Source organism: Aythya ferina (genome assembly GCF_964211825.1).
Source record: "Aythya ferina genome assembly, chromosome: 11".
Taxonomy (NCBI): domain Eukaryota; kingdom Metazoa; phylum Chordata; class Aves; order Anseriformes; family Anatidae; genus Aythya; species Aythya ferina.
In genome coordinates this window covers 2,087,885-2,107,656 of record NC_140307.1, presented here as the reverse complement: position 1 = coordinate 2,107,656, position 19,772 = coordinate 2,087,885, and the positions used below count along the sequence as shown (strand labels likewise).

The 19,772-nt window shown below is 53.0% G+C and overlaps 1 protein-coding gene across 1 annotated transcript in view; it reads left to right on the top strand.

Annotated features, from left to right (window-relative positions):
• ZWILCH (zwilch kinetochore protein) overlaps positions 1-19,772 on the top strand; it is a 176,141-nt gene that overhangs the window by 147,669 nt on the left and 8,700 nt on the right. The window lies entirely within an intron of this gene.

Below are 19,772 nucleotides of genomic sequence, written 5' to 3'. Positions count from 1 at the left end.
CCTGGCAGGCTCCCCCCCCGACCACCTTCAGTCCTCAAGGAAAGGAACTGTAGGGGCAATGCGGGGCCTTATAGGAGATATTTGGTGCTTTGGGGTGTAACAGAGCGAACTGAAAGGAGAGGTACAACTGCAGCACGGTCATCCCTGCGTTGGGATGTCGGCGCGCCGAGCGGCGGGGCAGGCAGCTCTGCTCCTAAGGCAGGCTCTGCACCCTGGCTGTCAGGGGAGGATCAGGCTTGTTCAAGGTCGTCTCCCAGAATTAAAATAATGCCGAATTCTGCGTCAGGGCAGAAATCCTCCCCTCCCAGGGAGGCTTGCAAGGCTTCGGTGAGCTTGGCGCACACACCTCGTCCCCGGCCAGATCTGCTCACCTCCTGCCTGCTCACACTGCCCTGTACGTCGCTGCCTGAGACGCCGGGGGGTTATTATTTTCATAAACCTGCCCACTTTGGCCTCAGGTTAGCTTTGAAGCAAACCCTAGCCCTGTAATTGGGCTCTGCGGTGCTCGGGGAGCTCCTCGTGCCCCGCTGCCGTCCGACCATCGCCTGCAGCTCACACGCACGGTGCCAAAGACCTTGGCTGAACCGGGGTGAGGTTTTGCTGCTGCCGTGAAGGGTCGGGTGAGCCTTCCCCTGGGCCAGGAGGGGACCAGCCAGCGTGGCACGGCCCCACGGGACCCCACAGCACCCCACGGGCGCCGTCCCGCAGGCGAAGGAGGGAGGCTGGCGTGGGGACGGCGCTATCGCTGCGGGCTCCCCCCGTATCCTGCTCCACAGATAAGGGACTGATCCTTCGGGGCAGGGGGGCGGCATCTGCAGCCGAGCAGGAAGGAGGAAAAGGGGGAATATGGAAAGAATGGCGAGTTTCCAAGAGAGAGATGGGAAAGGAAGGGATGGCTGCAGCGGGGGAGAGGAGGAGCTGGGAGATAGGAGTGCTTGGAGTGGGGTGGCCATAGGGCAGGGGAGATAACCCAGCCTTGGGCATGAAGGGATGTGGGACTTTCAGGAGTACAGGACCCCTGAAAGGGGTTGGGGGGAGAGGCCCTAAAGCAGCGTCAGCGAGGTGTGCTCAAATCCTTCTTTATCCATTGAAGGTGGATATAGGGGTCCCACAATATAGGGGTCTGCACTGCATGGGGCAGAGCTGGCCAGTCCCCTCCACGCCGTCCTTTGGTAACGGGATAAGCACCGTGTGGTGTGTGGTGCCAGGGGGTGACCCCAAAGCCAGCTGTCCCCAAAGCCAGCTCCTGGGGCAGGCAGGACACATCCTGAAATTTGGCACCCAGCGTCCAGGACCGTGGTGCAGCCCCGCATGCAAAGGGACCGTTTCCACACGGCTTTTGCCACCGCTGTGGCACTGTCACTGTCCCGGTCCCAAGTCTCGCCACAGATAATTAGTTTGTTTTTAATGAGTGCCGAGATTCCTCCGCAATCAAATCAAAGGGGTTTTAAGATAAAAAAGTTACTAAATTAAGAAACCAGGGCTTGTGATCCTTGTGATCGGTGGAGACCTTTGGAAAGCTGACATAAACGCACGCTGGGGGTTGAAAACCAGAAGGGAAACACAAAATAACTCGATTATTTTTAGCTTTCACGCTGCTGCTGTTAGCAAGAGGAGCAGTCAGAGCAGGAGCGTTTTAGCTCGTGCTTTTTAGCCCATCCCGTGTGTTCAAATCGGGACCGACCTCGGGACTTTGTCATCTCCGGGCGTTGGGCGAGGGCAGAGCCTGGCTCCGGGCTCCGCAGCGCCCGGGGTTGAGCCGTGCCTCGCAGCCGCAGCCCTCGCTTTTCTAAACATGTGTGCTTGGAAAGGGAAAAGGTTGTTGCCAGCATGTCTGACTCCTTCGTCCTGACAACATCCGACCATCCATGTTATCAGGCCTTGCTGGGACCTATCAAGAGACATAGTTAAACAAGCCCGTGTTTATCTGAGGGAAGCTGTATTAATTGCGCAGTGGGATAAAGAACTGGCCGGCACCAGGCAAATCTCGCTGGCATGGGAAAGGGACAGAAGCCTCCGCTGAACAATGGGCTGGGGCGAAAGAAAGTCGCTCAGCTCTGCGGGCTTTTTTGTTCTTTGCAGACTTGGGTATTTTGTTTAATAGCTCTTACTCCAGTGTTTTGTTTGCCCGGTTTTTAAGTGAGTAATGGGCTCTGCCGGCTTCTGGCGGAGCTGTTCCCGTTGCAGGAAATGCCGGGGCCGTGGGGCTCGGGAGCTGCGACCCCTCCGTCCTGTCCCTGCTGCTCAGCTCCCAGCCCGGAGCTGCAGGGGCAGGGGCACTGCTCTGCTCCGTGAGCCCCCCCGGGGGCTGGTGCATGTTTGGGGTTTGCTGCATGGTGGGGGCTCAGGGGTGGTGCTGGGTTTTCGGTTCCCTGCGGGGTGCAGGATGGGCTGGGGAGCAGTGCTTGCTGCTGGCCTTGGGGATGGCATCTCAGCAGGGAGCCCTCGGAAGAGATGCTGGGTTTCTGAAGGGAGCAAGGGCCGACAGCACTGCTGTTACCCCTACTTGGAGCAAGCAGCAGAGGAGGTTTTTCAGCTCACGGCCATCAAATACCCAAGGAGTGAGGTGCGAACAAAAGCTCCGTGTTGCGCCTGCTTTGCGGGCTCCTGATGTTCAACATCAGTACCGAGAAACCCGGGGTGGAAATGTTTCCAAATCCCCTTGTTCCGCAGGTTGAGACTTGAAAATGGGTACTCCAAACATGTGGTTTGCTGTTTAAAAAAAAAATTTAAAAAAAAGCCCCTCAGCCCCTGGGAGAAGCACAGCAGCGCCGTGTGAGCTCCGTGGGCAGCGCCGCCGCACGCGAGCCGTACCGCAGCATCGATTAACACCCAAATAAACCTCATGCTGATGGCCAAGAGGCATGGAAATGACTGGAACCGGTTCCATTTGGGCACGATCTGCTTATCAGAAAGGGGCAATGCAGAGCCCAGGCCTGGCTGGGAGTGGGGGGAAGCCCTGGTGATGCCGTGCGGGGCGAGTGGCGGTGCTGGCACTGGGAACGGGGACGGGTCCTGCATGCGGTCCTCGTGTGACCAACGGGGCTGTCGTCGACTGGCGGCTTTTGTCTGACCATGCTTCGCTCCGAAGCGACACGTAAGAAAGGGGAAGCCACCAAATGAATCACATCCCTTTTCTAATCTTATTTTCTCTCGGGGGCGGATTTGGGCATGCTCCAAAGCCACAGCCTAATGTAAATCAGGAGAAAGGTGGCTGTGAAGAGCGGAGAGGCAAGAAAGCTGGGAAAAATGGGCAGAAATATTTGTCCTTCCATGAATGAGTATCTGTCCTGATGGGAAACGGCCACGGCTGGTGATGGAAAGCAGAGGTTTCTTCGAGACGCTAATCGCTCGCGTTTTATCTGTGCTTCGCGAGCCTTTCTAAATGCTGGTTGTGATGTGACTGGGGGCTTTGGGGGGGAACGGTTCCTGGCTTCCCGCGTCTGCTGCCCTTCCTAGGGGATGCTGACAAATGTCTTGGGGAGATAGCGAGCAGCTTGCAGGAAGGAGCCTCTTCAAAGTCTTCTCTCCCTTATCTCCCCGCTGGAGTTGTTTTGACAGCGGCTAGTTAGAGACAGGAGCCCTTGCTGGGATGAAGTCAAGATTGCAAGAAAAAAAAACAAACCCAAGAGACTGCATCGGCAGCACACGCTATAACTCTAATTTGGAGTGGGCAGATGGAGACTGTGTGATTGCTGCTGGGCCAGGGAAGCTCAGCCAGTCTAAATAGCGCTGGAGGTAACACGAAAGGTCACCCCTGCTGCAGTTCAGCACTTCCCTGCTGCTAGCGCTCAAATTCACGTTTCGGCTCCGAGCGGGCTCCTGGCTTCATCACGGATTTCATCACGGGGATGGCAGCGACCCCGGCCGTGCCTTTCCCAGCCCTCGGTGCATGGTTTGGGTTCCCCTCTTTGTGCCACCCTGTGCCCACCTCCCTCTGCTCGGTGCCGACCCCAGGAGAGCCCTGGGGTGCCCCTGGTGCGGGCACCCAGCCCTCGGGGCTGGCAGCAAGCGGCTCAGCACCCAAAGGGAATGGTGAGAAGGGCTTCTGCCAGGCAGCAATGAGGTTTTTCCATGATTTTCCACAGCCAGTAGGGTTCTACCCCAACGCTCATCGGTCTGGTCGTTCCCATCTATCGGCGTAGCTACAAACAACAACAAAAACCCACCCTGCGCCTCTCTTCCCAAAGCTTTTGGCAATATTTTTAGGCCCTCAAGCTATGTAATCACAGCTCCATGACACAGAGAGATAAGCTAAGTATTTAGGAACACAGCCGGGATCTGGGCTGTGGCCCAGCTAGCCCCCGTACCCTCTCTCTGACAGTAGCCGGCAGGAAATGAATCAGAAATTTTTGCAAAAATGGCTGGGAGATGATAAGATCGTCCAGCCTCGCTCCCCAGCTGCCGTCTCCTGGATGCTTTTGCTGTGCAGCCAGAGCTGCTCCCACCACTGGGTACAGCTCCTGGCCCCCGCCGAGCTCTGAACCTGCTCAAGGAGCCTTGCCTTGGCTTCTGGAGCCAGGCAGCCCCTCCGCCGTGCCAAATCAGCCGGATCTGCGGGGCTTTGGGTTGCGCAGGGCCCCCACCTGTGCCGTGGAAGCCCCCTTGGCTCTTGTGGTGTTTCTCACTCATCGAGCTCCGTCCTGAGAGCTTCCAAGCACAACACCCTCGGCGAAGGTAAAGCTTCCGCAGAAGTGATCAAAGCCTCCTTGTAATGGGAAGTGGGTTTGGAAACCCCTGGTTCCAAAATCCCCGCGATACTCTGCCTGGCCCCAAAACGTTGGCTGGGATGGGTTTGGTGTTGCTGCTGCAGCATTTGGTGCCTCCATTCAGACAGACCTCTCAGGTGCAGTTACAGACGGAGCTCTCCCTCACGTGCATCCTTTGGCCCAAGCAACTCAAGAAATTCTTCCAATAATTCGATTTCTCCATTCTTGGCTTTCAGGGCCCCTCATTTTAGCGCCATCACCGCCCGCTGCAAGGCACGCACCCGGCTCAAGCCTCCCCAGGATAGGGGCTGGGGGTCGGGGGCTCTGCCAAAAGCCAGCCAAAGCAAACAGGGCGTGCACATACGAGCTTTGCATTCAAAAGGGAAAACACCATTCAATTTTTGGCCCTTTTCAAGTAGCTTTGGAGCGTCCTCAGTGCGTCTATAAATGCGGAATTATTATTTAAGGCAACCTTTGCATTAGTGGTTCCTATGGCAATGAATCACTGGGTCCCCGCCGGTGCCAGATTGCACATTATTGTCTAACGCTCATCCAAACAACATCCAGTCGTGGTGCAGTTAGTTAAAGACTTAGCAGATGTTCTAAAGTAAATTCTCATCAGAGCTGCGCGCCCTGGCAACGTGCCAGCTTCTAATATCTACACCGAATATGTAAAGACTACCGAATTTCTCCGTTTTTTAAAAAAAAAAATAAAAAAAAAATGTTTGTTAATTGTCTGTACCAAGCCCGTCTAATTAACTGCACATGGATCCACCCTAATGCGCAGGGAGAAATGTAAGTGAATCCATTCTGCCCCTATTTCCAAAAGTATAATAACTGCATGTAGAAGCTGTAATCACCGCCTGTAATGGCTTCCTAGTTGCAGGCTGTTTCATAGCCTATGAAAATATGCTGTGTGGAAATAAACCATTTGTGCGTCGGGCTGAATTAAAACCAAATGCTTCAACTTCTAATTAAAATTTTTCTTCAAGTCGGGGAAAGGAAAGGCTTAATTACCACCAAAATGCTCTCCTTTTCTTTCTTTCTTTCTTTTTTTTTTTCTTCCCCTTTTTATGTTGTTCATAATTTCGCTCTGCCCAATTTTTGTGCATCTTGCGCCGCTGCCCACGCCGTCCCTGCAAGCCAGGCTGGCTTTGCAGGGTACCTGCCCATGTGCTCCTCGTTGGCCGTGCTCTCAAAGTTTACTGCAAACACATGGCTTGCTGCCTCCATGCTCCAGCTGCTCAGCGAGCTCGGGGAGAATGAAATAAGAGCGAGGGAGAAGTGTAGGGGTGTGGGGGGGATGAGCAGGGTTTGAGAGAGATGCTGGTCCCTAGGATGCTAACTGACCTCCAGCAGGAATGTCAGAGCTGCAGCAGTCGGGTTTGTAATTTCTCCCTATCTTGTACGCGGTACAACAGAGGACTTGTTTTGAACTTTAACATTTGGACTTCTTACCAGGCTGCTCTTTAGTGTGGTTTGGGAAGGACAAAAGAAGACTTTTGTTGATTTGGCATAAATTATACAGTGGGTATTTTTGGCATAAACGTCGGAGTTCGATGCTTTTTGTTGGTTTGGCAAAATCTACCTTGAAATCACAAAAATATGCTTCTAATTACAGAATGTATGTTGCAGTGATGTGGGACAGCGAAGTAAGGAACCTTTCAGTATTTATATTAACCGAATCAAAAAATTAACCTCTTCCTGTTGAATGTTTACAGCTGGAACCCAGTCAAAGAATCCGAGGCCGGAGCTCGTACTGGCTAATATGGTTCTGCCTCAACAGCAAAGATAAGTAATTCATTATTCAGCTGCTGGCCCTTCGGCGGGCCCGTCCTCGCCGGTAGGGTTTAGACTTTCTCGCTCGGAGAGCTGGCAGGTAGCAGGGGCCCCAAATTGGAGCTGTGCGGTGACATTTTATGAAACCCTGCATGAGCAGAAACCTTGCAGGGAAATAAAAGGGCGAAAAAGCACTGAAAACGGGTTCTTGTTTAGGCTGACGCCTCCTCCTGCCATGTTTGTCACTCGAGCATTTCAGAGCATGGCAGGCAGAAAGCGAAGCTGTTTGCGCTGCCCGGCTAGAGCAGAAAGCAAACAAGCAGCCTCGAGCAAAGCCTGGCTTTGTTGGACATCTTCTGCCGTGGACCTTCAGCAATAAAAAGCTGGAAGAAGAAGTTGTATGGGCTTGAACGTGGTTCTCCAGGGACCTTCACCCAGTGGTGTTTTCCTTGAGCCTTCCCGCAAGCGGGGTGGCCGGGTGCTGCCGCCGCGCTGTCCCCGATAAGGATCGGTGCGCCGAGGAGGCAATGACCCTAATTACCAGCACATGTAATGTTTCGCCCGAAGAGCTTCCTGCGAGTGGCTCTCCCGACATGTCTGTCTTGTTGGGAGATGCTCTTTCTGGAATTAGCATTAAATTGCCATAATCACAGCGAAGGGCCGTAAATCTCATTTAACCCTTTTTGGAGCACTGGGCCTGGAATGCGAGCACTGCAGAGGTATTGGGTTTGAGTGCACTCTTTATATGACAAGAAAGATTTTTCTGTGGGCTTTTTTTTTTTTTTTATGTATCTGTATTTCTCCTGAAGGATTTTCTATGAAGCCAGGCAGAAAGCACCGCGTACAAGTACAAGAACAACTGACAAATTTAGCGTGCCCTTGACAACTCCGGAGCAGATTGCAAAGGTTTGCTTGACAAAACAGGCCCCAAACATGTCAATGTTTGGGAATGTTACAGAGAGACTGTTATGGCCCTGTGCTCCAGGCCCTTCAAACAGCAGCGGTAGCAAAGCACCTCGCCCCGCAGCCTATAGGCAGCAGAACGCCAAAACAATGAGCCCGAAACCCACCCTGCTGCTATATGTGCAGCCTCCACCTCAGCAAGTCATATCAGCTCTCACGTCATAAAATATAGAAGGGAATAAATGCTTTCCCCTTCCCGTTTCTTTAGGAATGGTTATACAGTTCCTGTGGTAAAATCTGCTCGGCTGCGCTGGTTGCTAAGATAATCGGGTCGTGTTTTGAACATGGGGGGAAGCAGTCTTTTTATTGCTGTATATAATGGCTTTTCCTGTCTCTTGGTCATTATACTTAGGTCTCTATTCTATTTCTTTTATTTTTTTTCCCACGTTTCTCAGTCTTTCTGGGACACCAGAGAAAGGCTGGATTTGCGAAGGCACTGGGTAGCTGGAAGAACAGGGGTCTGTGGAAAATCAGGGGCATGCATGCAGGTAGATTATTGCCACTCTGGAAAATTTATCCCCCCAAAACCCTTGAGAAGTCGGTGGCATTGGTGATTTTTCTGTTCCTGGTGCTGTTTCCCTAAAAATAAGGAATGCCATCAGGAGCCACCGTGTTTGGGCCCCAGCCGCCAGCGTTGGCCACGCTGTTCCTGGAGATGGGTCAGTGGGAAGGGTTGGGTTCACCCCAAAACATCGCTTCCCTTTGCTTCCCATCATTGCCACCAGCACGGGCAGCTGATGGTAGCTCTTGGTGCCCCGTTACACAGCAGAGGGAGCTCAGCTTTCTGCTGGTTTCTCCCCTTGGGATGATTTCTCATGGAGATACGGAGAGCAAAGAGAGAGGTTTCCCATTCTTTGAAGAGAGACCTTTCACTTCCGCGGATAAAGTAATGTGTAAAACAATGTTTGGGAAAACTTCCAGGGGGCTCGTTTGGGCTTTGCAGAGGAACCCTCTGCATTTGACTCCCGATGGGAAGATAAGATAATCCTCCGGCACTGTTTAGTTATCGCACGTGGTATAAACAGCAGCTCTCCTCTCCTCATCTCCCGAGAGCGCGGCGCTGCTTGGGAAACGCTGCCCTGGACAATTGGAGTCACTGGGACAAACCCCACAGCCCCCAGGAGAGCACGGGCTCCGTCCTCACCCTGCCCGATGGCTGCCAGTAGGGCTGCGGATCTGAACATTGCTTTCAGGTCCCTTCAGAGCCATTTGCTGAGGTCTCCAGATGATTTTACTCCTCCGAAGTAACCCAGAACTGGAGGAGCCGGGAGCCTGGCTCGGGCAGCTTTGGATTTGGCTTTCTGACCCCTTTTGGCCCTCAACGCCCCGCTGCTCCTCAGGGCTTTTATGCACGATATTTCTGCCCCCATCACCCAGGCTGGCTGTGGGCGCTGGCAGGAATTGGTCCTTGTTTGTTTGGACACGATTTTACAGAGAAAACCGTGCTCGGTGTGGGCAGCCCCGGTCAGCAGGACCAGCGGTGTGCCCTGCCTCTTATCTGGGACTCCGTGCTAATGAGTTTTAAAGTACTTCGCGGGGAGGTCAGAGGTATTAGCCTCATGCAACAAGAGGGGAACCATTACTCATCTTGCTCTTGACATTTCTCTCTCGGTGCTCTTTTGTTCCCGAGCCCCTTTAACAGCAGAGATCCCTTCCACTCGCATTTATCTGCAGGGAAGGATGCTGGAGCGGTGACAAGAGTACAGCGGTGGTTGGAGACCTGTGATTGTAGCAGAGCAGCAGTTAAGTCAGCCAGAGGAATGTTTTGCCAGTTTGCCTCTGTTATTTTTTGTTTGTTTGTGTGTTCAGCAGAGCACTCTGTTATCTTCCGCCCGTCCTGACGCCATGCTTTTCCTGTTTAAAATTCCTACTTCTGATTTTCCCTTTGGTTTTTTGTTGTTCTTTTTCTTTTTTTTTTTTTTTTTTTTTTGCTTCCCCAATTGTTGCAGTTTTCTGTTCCCAGCACCAGACGATAGCTAACGAAAGGATCTGAGGACGTCAGCATCTGGTGCCTCTCGTCTGTACCCGCTGCACCGTCGCGTTTCACGGCTCTCACCTGCCAGACCCGGGGAACATTTCCCTGGCCCATTAACTCCGTTTTATTTCTTAATCCCTCATTGCAACGGGAGCTCATACAGTGAACATACAGAGAGCAAATCGGCATCACACGAGCTGTCTCACAAAAAACAAAGGGGAGAAGAGAAGCACAATTCCCTCCTGTGGTGCCCAACATGGCACCGAGCTTCGGCTCGGGGCTGTGTGAGACCAGACATTTACTCTGGATGAACAAATGTGCTTCGGTCAGGAGGCTCTCCTGATGCAGACTTGCTCTACATTAGGAGAAAACTGCTAGCGAGCTGCACCCGTAGGGTGCTCCAAGTGGTTTTCACGGTGCTTGTCCCGTGCTGAAGGCTTTGGAGATGCCCAGAGCCAGGAGAACGTCGCACCCAAGGCATGTGGGAGGCACGGGCAGGGCAGAGCTGCTCTGGGCTGTGCCACCTGGATCTGCAGAGCAGCTCTGCCAGGCTCCTACCAGCGGGCTCCTCCCTCCGCCGGTGCTCGAGGGCCAGAAAAGAGCTGGGCTGCAGCTCTGCCGTGCCCTGTGGCACAGAGCAGGGTTTTGGAAATGTGGCTGCTCCCTGCAGCCTGGCCAGGGCAGGGTGTCACCTTTAAAGACTCTAAATAGCTATAAATAGATTTCTAATCGATACTGGGGCAGCTCAGAAACCTGTTTGAACTTCCCTCTGTATCACCCCAGTACCCCTGACGTTGTCTCTGGTGAAGGATTCAAGCTGCTGTCTTGGCACAGCAGAACTGTTTCGAGAGAGTTTGGGAGCTGCTGCCAAAGAGCCCTGCTTTAGCCATTCTGCCATGAAATGTTGTCTGCCCCACTGCTGCTGCTCTGCTGAGGGACTTCCCATAGAAATTTCAACAGCGAGAAGATCGCTCAGTGCATGGAAGAGCCCAAACCTGGGCAAGAAGCAAGATTCCTTCCGCAGTTCTGCAATTCTGGGGATCCGTCCCACACTTATTCGGTCATCTCCTTGCACGGAGCAGAAGTGTTACCGCTCCTGGCTCCCTCTGTAGTGGAGGAATGCAGGTGAACACCTCCAGGGATTAATTAAGATCTTAGGTCGTAATTAAGGTCTTAGGCAGTGCCCACTGGAGATGCACACAGCTCTCCGCTCGCTGTGGAGGGAATGCAAGGTGAGCAGCCTCGTAAGACTTTAAAATGCCTGTGTAAGGTGGGCTGAGCCATGGCCCAGGTCCACTCCTGTGCCCTTTCTGAGTTGTGCATCACCATGAAAACACAAATGCAAGTCTGTGGCGTGTGTTTCTCCCTCTTTGGAAGATGCTGAACGATTCAGGTGGATTGCAGCAAACAGGTAGCCAAACAAATCGCTGCAGCAGGGAGCAGGGCAAGGATCTGGGGACAGGACTGGGACAAGAGCTGGCTCCAAACCCATGCCAGGGACTGTGTCTCTTCTCTTCCCCATGCTCTGCAGGACAGTGGCATCCTGCATCCCTCTAAAGTGCTAAATTGGGGAGCGGCGCCCAGGTGAACTTCCACACACTTTGTTCCTATCTGCAGAATGTTAGCTGGTACTTGTGCTATCATTTAGGCTGAAAAGTTCTCCTTGACATTTAATTATTATCAGAATTAGTCATTAGTACTGTCGTCATCGCAAGGAGCTTTGCCACTGCTGCAGCAGGACTGGACTTGGGGCCAGAGGTAGGTCAGGTTTTCTCATGCGGCTGTAGGATTGTTTGTGATTCAGACTGAGCATGTGAAAAATAACGAAAAACTGTGAATCTCCAGGCTTCTTTTAGTCTACTTTCAGAGAATTGGTTGGTCTTGCTGGAGTGTCCAAGAGACCATCTCTCCTGAAGGACTAGAGGTGCTAGAGCCAGGATCCAGGCTTTATTTTTGCTGAGGGTGGGAGCTTGTTGCCCAACTCTTCGTTGGGAAACCTGAAATCTTTGCAGAGCTTTGCAGAGCTCCCCGGGGTCAGCAGCTCCCGCTGAGCTCACAGAGGGTCCTGGTGGAAGATGATGGAGGATGATGCTCTCCCCATGCCCCCAGCCCTCTCCTGCACTGACCCCAGGACCTGGCAGGAGGTGATGCCCCATGAGAAGTGTCCATCCCATCCCCAGGGAACCAGGCACTCCCGGCTCCTCCGGTCCCTTTCCCCCTGCCCGAGACACCAGGGCTGGGCGGGTTATCTGCTGGCTGCTTCCAGACTGCTGCTTGTTTGGAGAAATCGGATCAGAGATAAGATGTTAAAATGCAGATAATTAAGTTTCCTTGATATGAGCGTAATTCTGAGTTGGGATGGAAATAGCCTGCCTGGAGTTACGCCTCCCGTGCCTCTCCGTGGCTCTGCTTTGGGTCTCTGCTGAAAGCGACGGGGGGAGAGTCCTGTGTTGTTGACATTTGCTGTACAAAAACATTTCCAGCTCTTCTCAGGACCTTTTTCAGCGAAAGAAACCAGTTCAGCCACTTCCCCCCGAGCATTACGTTCCTTACACCGCCAAGGAGCAGACTGAGGAGCCGACCTTGCTGCGGGGCTGCCTGGGATTCACCCCCTGCCTTCCTCCCCGTGCCACCTCTTCCTCTCCCCCGGGGACATTTGGACACTGCCTGGAGCAGGGGCACAGTGAGCTGTGGGGACACCCTCCTGAACAGCGTGCAAAGCCCACGCACACAAGTGTAAGAGAAAAAGAACACCAGGGATGATGCTGACACTCAGCAGACATCCTCACGTGCTGACAAGGACACCGGGCCAGGGACATTTTTGGGGGAAGACATCGCCCCAGGCTCCGTTCTCTGCCCCTGGTCCCTGGAGGTACCTGGAGAAGAGAAGAACAGTACCTGTGGACCCTGCCTTAATGTCAGGAAGACTTCATGTACTTCATTGTCATTGAAAAAGTGTGTGTGTGTGTGTGTGTGCGCGAGGCTGAGGGACGGAGCTTTGAAATTCGAGTGGATTCCTCTAGGCTATGTTTACGCTACAGCGTAATTTGTGTGTGTGAAAGAGCCTCTGCTTCTATTTCAGCAGCGTTAGGAGGATGGAAGTAATACCCTCTGACAGCCTCTGCCCACTCTGTGGAGGTTTTGGATCCTGGAGCATTTGTGCACAAAAGTCCTGGCTCAGCACCACGGCAGGAGCGTGTCCTGAGTGGATGGGGAAATTGTCCCAAAGAGCAGCTCCTGCCCCAAAGTGGCACACAAAGCCCCTTCGGTGGCCACTGCCCTGCCAGAGCCTTGGGATGCTGATGGACACCGCATCCCTTCCTGCTTATTGCTCTGCCCTAAAGGGTCCCTGTGCCATTTGGCACTGCAGCCCCGGTCACAGCACCGGGGGAGCTCGGGGCAGAAATGTCGCAGTGACCCCGGATTCCTGCCCTCTTCCCCCAGGTTTCTTAATGGTGGGAAGAGGTGTGCTTGATGAAGGTGACCTGTCATCTCAAGCAGAGCTTTGTGGTGCTACAAAGCAATTCCTGCACTTCCAAAACCAACGTGCCACTTGTGGAACGGACGGCTCACCACGTGAGAGCTCCAGATCCCCTGAAACCGCGTCCCTAGGAGGGAAGAAGAAGGGCAGCACCACAAATCCCACTGAAGATCTGGCCATTTGATGGGGCAGGGATTTGGGCACCACGGTGCCGGGTGGCGGTGTAGAAATAAAAGATGTGCAGGCAGCTTGAGATCCTTTGCAACTGGGAGCAGCGGTGGAAGTCGGTTGAGATTCAGCAGCGACTGCGCTCCCGTTCCTCTTACATTTACAGGAACGGACTCGAGGGCTTCCAAGTGTCCTGTGCTATCGACTGGAGGTTTGCACGATTTAAATTACCAAAGGGGTTTCTGGGTCAGATGCTTTAGGAGCAGGAATTGTTCGCAGGCACTGGAACCGGGGTTCAAAAGCTGCCCCCGAAGCCACACAAGCAGGACGCCTGAGTCTCCGGCTGCCAAGCGCCTGAGTGCCCTCGCCGTGCCCTACTTATCTGGAGAGGCTGTCAGCATATTCTATAACTCGTGGAAACCACTTTAGGGCTGGAGCCAGACACCGAGGTGCCGGGGTCCACATTTCATTTCTTTGCATGGGAAAGTTCTGAAGCAGATACGGCCGGGTCCTTCCCCGAGCAACATTTTTCTTCCTATCTAGTTCTCAGCCCTGAGCTGGCACGTCTGGAGATTGACACAGGCCCTGCTCTTTGTAGATCTATTTATTATTTTTTTTTCTCCGAAAGAGAAAAATGTGGCCATTAACAATTGTTGCAAAAGGTTAAGCTGTAGCAATTTTTAGTGCAATCGGAGAATTTTAATTGCATGTTTGCAGGGAATTTCAGCTCTGCTGTGGGAAGCGTGTCCCGGCACACTGTGGGACCCGGGCTCCAGCTGCGTTTTGCTTGCAGGGTGGTGGAAATATCCCAGCAGCAGACCTGTTCGGGAGCAGCACCTTCCAAGAAGTGTATTGGAAAGCTGTCCTAAACCGGTTCCTTTCCAGATGCGTAATTAAACAAGTTGTTCATTAAGAAGTGGCACTAACGAAGCTCGGTTCTGTCGCAATTTGTGTTCTCTGTCCCTTTTGCTCTCCCCTACAGCCATCCCGTCTGTGCTGGGTTATTTCCCACGGTCTGCCCCATCACGAAGCCATCCTCCTCCTGCTTCCCCAGGCGGCCAGGGGCTCTGCGAGGTTCCTGTGGAAGCCAGGAGCACTTTGTCACTGCCCCCACAGCAACCAAACCCTGGTCCCTGGGCTTTCCGTGCCAGGTTGTGCTCTCACCAGAAGTGGCCGAGCCGTACGGTCAGGCGCCAGGCTTAAAGAAGCAGAAATGGAGCAGTGTTAAAAACAAAACCTCTCTTGCTGGCTTCACGTGTAGGATAAACCCATCCCTAGGACAGCCCTCCCCCTGGGACACTGATGCTCTGCTTCTTGCCCCGTTTCCTTAAAGTTTTTCCTTCTCCGTGACCTTGGGCAAGTCGATGACTTTTGCTTTGTGTTCCCAAGCACGAGCAGGACCAGCAGCGCTTTGGAAGGATGCTGGGGCCATGGATGCAGGGGGGCTTCGGAGGCACAGTAACTGCAGGCAATGGTCACAGTGATCACCTCGAGATGGAGAGAAGGGCTTTAACTCCCAAAGGCTCTGCAAGTGCAGAGATTTCTTTGTCAGGCAGTGCGGTATTATTTTAAGGGAAGGAGAATGTTTTCCTAGGGACAGGTTCTGCTCCTTAAGAAACACTTCAGACATTATTACTTTGCACAGAGTCCTGGTTGGGGAAAAATAGAGTTTAAAACCAGCCAGAACTGTTAAAATTTATGGTATCAAAATATATTCTGTCCAAATATTTATACCATAAACTAGCATCGTTAACTGTCCCCTCGTGCTGCTCTCGGGAAAGGAGGGAAAGGAATCTGATGTGTCTGATGTGTAAACTCCTTCATTTATCACTGTTTTATTGCCTGGCATAGCAACAAAAAGCGGCTTGAGAGTTTGAATGAACATAGATCTGAAGGAATTGCTCTTGTTGAACAGCCCTTCTGTGGGCTGAGGGGGTGTTTTCTAAGTGACACGTTCCCAGAGGCACCTCCACCATACGTAGTGTCCCAGCCCACATGCCAGCACGTGGCATTAGCCCCGGTTACACCCCAGGAGCTGGGCAAGCAGATGCTGCTCCCAGCAAGTCGTATAGCAACGGGAAAGGACCAGGAGGTGGTGTGTGAAAATACGAGGCTCAAATATGTATGTGCCGAGCCCCCGTGCTCCGATCTTCATGGCTTTGCCTTGAAGAAAAGCTGGGTTAGGTTTGTGTAGAGCTGGATGCGCATCCTCCTCTGCCTTCCCTGTACTGTGCTGGTTAATTTGGTGGTCCCAGGGATAAGCCCATCATTTTATCGAGCCCCCCGCAGCGTGGTGCTGGTGTGCCCAGCACGAACAGGATGGGGGACAGGCATTCAGGCTCCCATGTCCCTTGCTGGGATGGGTCTGCATGCGAGACCCCCCCCATCTCCAAGCCCCACCAGCGCCTGCAAGGAGCTCTCCACTACCAGATCCCGCTGGGGAGAGCAAACGGTGCCGCAGTCGTTCATAAAAATGAATTGTTCCACTTCCTGGAATTAGTACTTTCTGTCATATCACTTATCTATTAATTACCCGTGCCTTTGGATGAGAAACAGCAGATGGACAGGGGCGCATTACAGGCGTGATTGAAGCCTCGGGGTTACAGCGGCACCTTTTATCATCTCACCCGAGTTTGGGTCTAATGCAGTGGTTGTTAATATTCACCTTCATTTGACTGTGAATGCCTGGAAAAAAAAGTCATCTTTGAGTTTATTTACCTTGGCAGAGGCGGTGCAATACATACAATGCAACTTCAGTTTTTGTAACAAGTCGAAAACCGGCCTGGAAGCAAGGATGGGGAGACCCTGCTGGAGGCGGCTGGGTGGGAGCCCGCAGCGGGGAGCGGGTGCTGCAGCAGGGTCCTGGGCTGGGCTCCCACTGTTCAGCCCCACCAAATGCTTGTCCTTTTACATCACAGCGAGGCAGTTTTCCTCCTCTGCCTTCTCCCTGTTGCATTGTTGGTTTTCCTAGGTTTTCTGCTGTTCTCTATAACCATGAAGAAAAAACTTCAGAAAAAAAAAATGAAAGTGGAGATTTTGGTGTATTCACAGCTCTCCCAGGACTGAGGCTTTACAAAACCCATCAAATATGAGGATACAGCCGTACAAGCTGGCAATAGCAAGGTTTTTATGTCCAAGTGTTTGTGCGAGTCAAAGCCCAGATTTTCATTTGTCTGCAAATTACATGGCGTGATAAGGTAACAGCGCGCGGGGAGAAGATGGCCAAGAAAAAGCAGCCTGCAGCTTCAACAACGGGGCGAAGGCTCTGTAAAAATGTGTTCCATTAAGTCAATGAAACGAGGGTCTTCCGTGGCAGGCAGAGAGAGATTCAATTCAGACTTTATTGGGGCATAATCATGTGAGGAGGCACCTTTTATAGGATGGGGCTGTACAGTGAGGGTTTGCAAGAGGTCCCTGTCAAAATAACCCCAAACTTCTCCTGGCGCAGTGCCTCTGCCCACCCCCTCTGCTCCCATTGCTCCATCTCCGCCAGTACCAGGAGAGGGAATCCTGATGGTTGCTGAGACAGGAGACCAAAATGGGCTCCAAAGGCAGGGCAGCAGCTCCTGACATGTCACCAAACCTGGCCTGACACGCTGCCCCCAGCAGCCGGCCCCATCGGCACCAGGCCCCGGTGCCCCGCTGCAGCCGTGCAGGGCAGGGGAGGTGTTCAGGGGTTCTGCTTTTACCAATACGCAAGGCCGAGAGCTTTTTGTTCTGCTCAGAAATTTATCTAATGGTTTAGGCAGGCAGGGTTTGAATGTCCTCGGGCAGCAGATGTGTCGGTAGTTAGCGATCGCTTGTTACTTGCTGGCACCCTGACGGGAGCGGTGCCAGCGCTTTTGTTGTGAAATCCAAACCCACGTGAACTGAGTGTCACCGGCGGGAGGATGAGGTCAGGTTCAGGAAACCTGCAGAGCACCGGGGCTGGAAGCCGAGGACGTTTGGGCCAGCCCCGAGCCGCTCGAGACTGGGTTTCAACTTGCCTACGTTTCCGAACCGTTTCTGCTCTCAGCGATCAACACAAGCCTGTTCCTTAGCCGAGGCTACGCCTAGGTTTGAAGAGGAACTGTACAAAAATGTGAAGCATGTGTAAAACGGGATCCCGGAGGAGCTAGCTCAGATAAGAAGAGCACTCCAGGCACCCCGGCAGGAGATAAATGGGGCCTGCAGAGAGCCATGAGGGCTGCGCTTCGGGCACCTCGCCGTGAGCAGGGACAGGGCCCGGCCCTTGGAGGCGACCTCTTGGGATTCCCCCAAAATTCCCTTTCCTGGCGGGCACAAGTCGTGAAGGGCTTCTCTGAAAGCAGGAAGGATGTCCCTCTCATGGGATGGGGGTGCCACGAGGAAAGCAGATCTCAAAAAACCCTGCCCGTGGGCTGAGCTCGCGTGCTCCTCGTGAAGAGGCTCGGTGGTACCAAGGCAGCCTCCTGCGGCCCGCTCTATTTTCTGGAAGGACATTTGTGCATAGATAAGAGCGTTTCCAAAGCTATTTGTGTCCCAGCCAAAGGGCCCTGCAATGGGAGCAGACCTGAGTTTTATCTCCCGGTGGGAAATGAGTAAAATTAGTTTTCCGGAGGGATGGGGTGAGGCTGGATGCTCCTTCTGTGAGCAGGCTTCTGGGCTTTCGCGGCAGGCAGGATCAGGCCTCATCCAGGCATCCAAAATACATCTGCTTGTCTGAAGTGAAATCTAATTTGGCACTTTTTTGAGATTTGGGCATCATTAATTATGCCTGCAGTTAATGGCCTGACGTAGGCTCCAAAAGCTGATGAACTTGAGTCTGCTGCAGGGTCAGGGCTTGGCTTCGAAGGCTGTTTCGAGATGCCATCCTTAGGGAAGATGTTTCCGTGGGCTCTTTATTTGGGACATATCCTAATGGGCGCTTGGCTCAAGAAAGATCTGACTATTACACAGAGTATTTAAACACAACGAGAGATTATAGGTTGGCAACGTGTGTTAAATAAAACTATGTATTTCTGCAATATTTCAGTGAAATGTAAGTGTGTGGCCAAATTGATGCACTGAGAAGCGGTGAAACACCAAGCTGGCGAGAGGCTGGTAGCAGTTGTTTGCTGTCCTGTTATTAACCCTGGTGTGTTGCTTTAAAAAGCTGCCTCTTACCCGTTTGATTTTTCTAGTGCGATCGCACAAAGCAGAGCCCTCCTCCTCCTCTCGGAGAAGCAGGAAAGCGTATTAAGAGCGCTGATAAAAGGTAAACAAACCAGGAGACACAAAGTTTCTTGATATGCTCTAATTGAGCTGGTTTCCTTACTTCGGCTTTGAAAAGGAACAGCCATAAGGCATTCTTGAGAGAGCCAAGTGAACTGCTGTTATCTCAAAAAGGTCTCCTTCATGTCTCGCTCGTGGGGGCTCCAAGTCTGCTCCGGCCATTGCCTGGAAGTCTAAGAAAAGAAGTCTACTGGCCGCTGTGATAAAGCACCCATTTTTAGGCCTTGGGAAGGATGGGGTTGTTGACAGTTCATTCCTGTGAAAATTCAGTGCGGTCCGGTCTCCCGCTTGTAAATGGAAGGGCTGTATGGCAGCACTAATGCAAAAGGTATGTGATTAGATAGGCCCGGCCGCTATCTGCCCCGGCGTGCTGCTGATAGGCGGCCCTCGCTGGTGCGAAATGGGAGCCATCAGCGTTGCCAGACTGACGCCAGGCCCTTCATCAGCTGCCTCGCAGATAAGGGGAGAGGGCCGCGAGCTTCACGTCACACGACGTTTCCCCAGTGGGTGAACTTGAGCATTGCTGGCTGCATCTTTCGCAGACATCTCGCGGAGCCGGTGGGGGGGTGATCTCTGGTTTCGTGCTGTACGGAGTCCAAAAGTTCAGCCTAAGAGATCCCATCCCAGCCACACACGGCTCAGCGCTGCCTGCCCTTCCCTTCAGCAAGGCAACGGGGTGCCAGCAGCAGAAATGCCCCTCGGGTGGTGCTGGCACGCCAGGCTCCAAGCCCACCCTGCCATGGCACGTCTTGCATGAAAACCCCCCCAAAACCTCTGGAGCTGTGAACCAGGGAAATGTGCTGCTGCAGCCTGCACGGCCACTTCTGGTTCCTGCTGCTGCCCAGGAGCTCAAGGAAGGGTCACAGCCTGCCCCTGCCCTTCGCTGGGGCATCAAAACCCTGGGGGAGATGCTCCTGGTGCCAGAGATGTACTGCGTCCCTTTGGTATGCAGGCAGCTCCGGTGAACAATCCTAAAGGCTGATCCATGCGGCCGCTAGGGCTTGGATGGGGCATGAAGGTAGAGTCTGCAGACCCACCCAAGTGAAATGTATGGCATTTAGGATCTCAGGTGTGGCTCAAATAGGCCAGCAGGGGATGTGAAGCCACCCATAGGTCGTACCACCAAATGCCAGCTGCTTCTAGGAGCGCTGGGTAGACCTGACCGCTCCTCAGGCGTCGCATTTCCTTCTCGAGCCTTATCTTTTTCCACACCCTAGGAAAACCTTCGAGCTTATTCATTCATTAAAACAGAAGGGAACTTTCCTCTAATCTTTTCCTGGTGACTCAGGCGCTCTGCCGGAGCTGCCACCAGAGGTGTGACCGCAGCATGTGGACGCTGATCCCAAATTTCTCCGGTTGTCTCATGGGTGCCCCGACCGGTGGTTTCCCAGCAGAGTGGGCTTCCATGCTGGTACCTGGCCATTCCTGGGGCTGGAATATGGGTTCCTCGGGTTTAAAGCGAGCA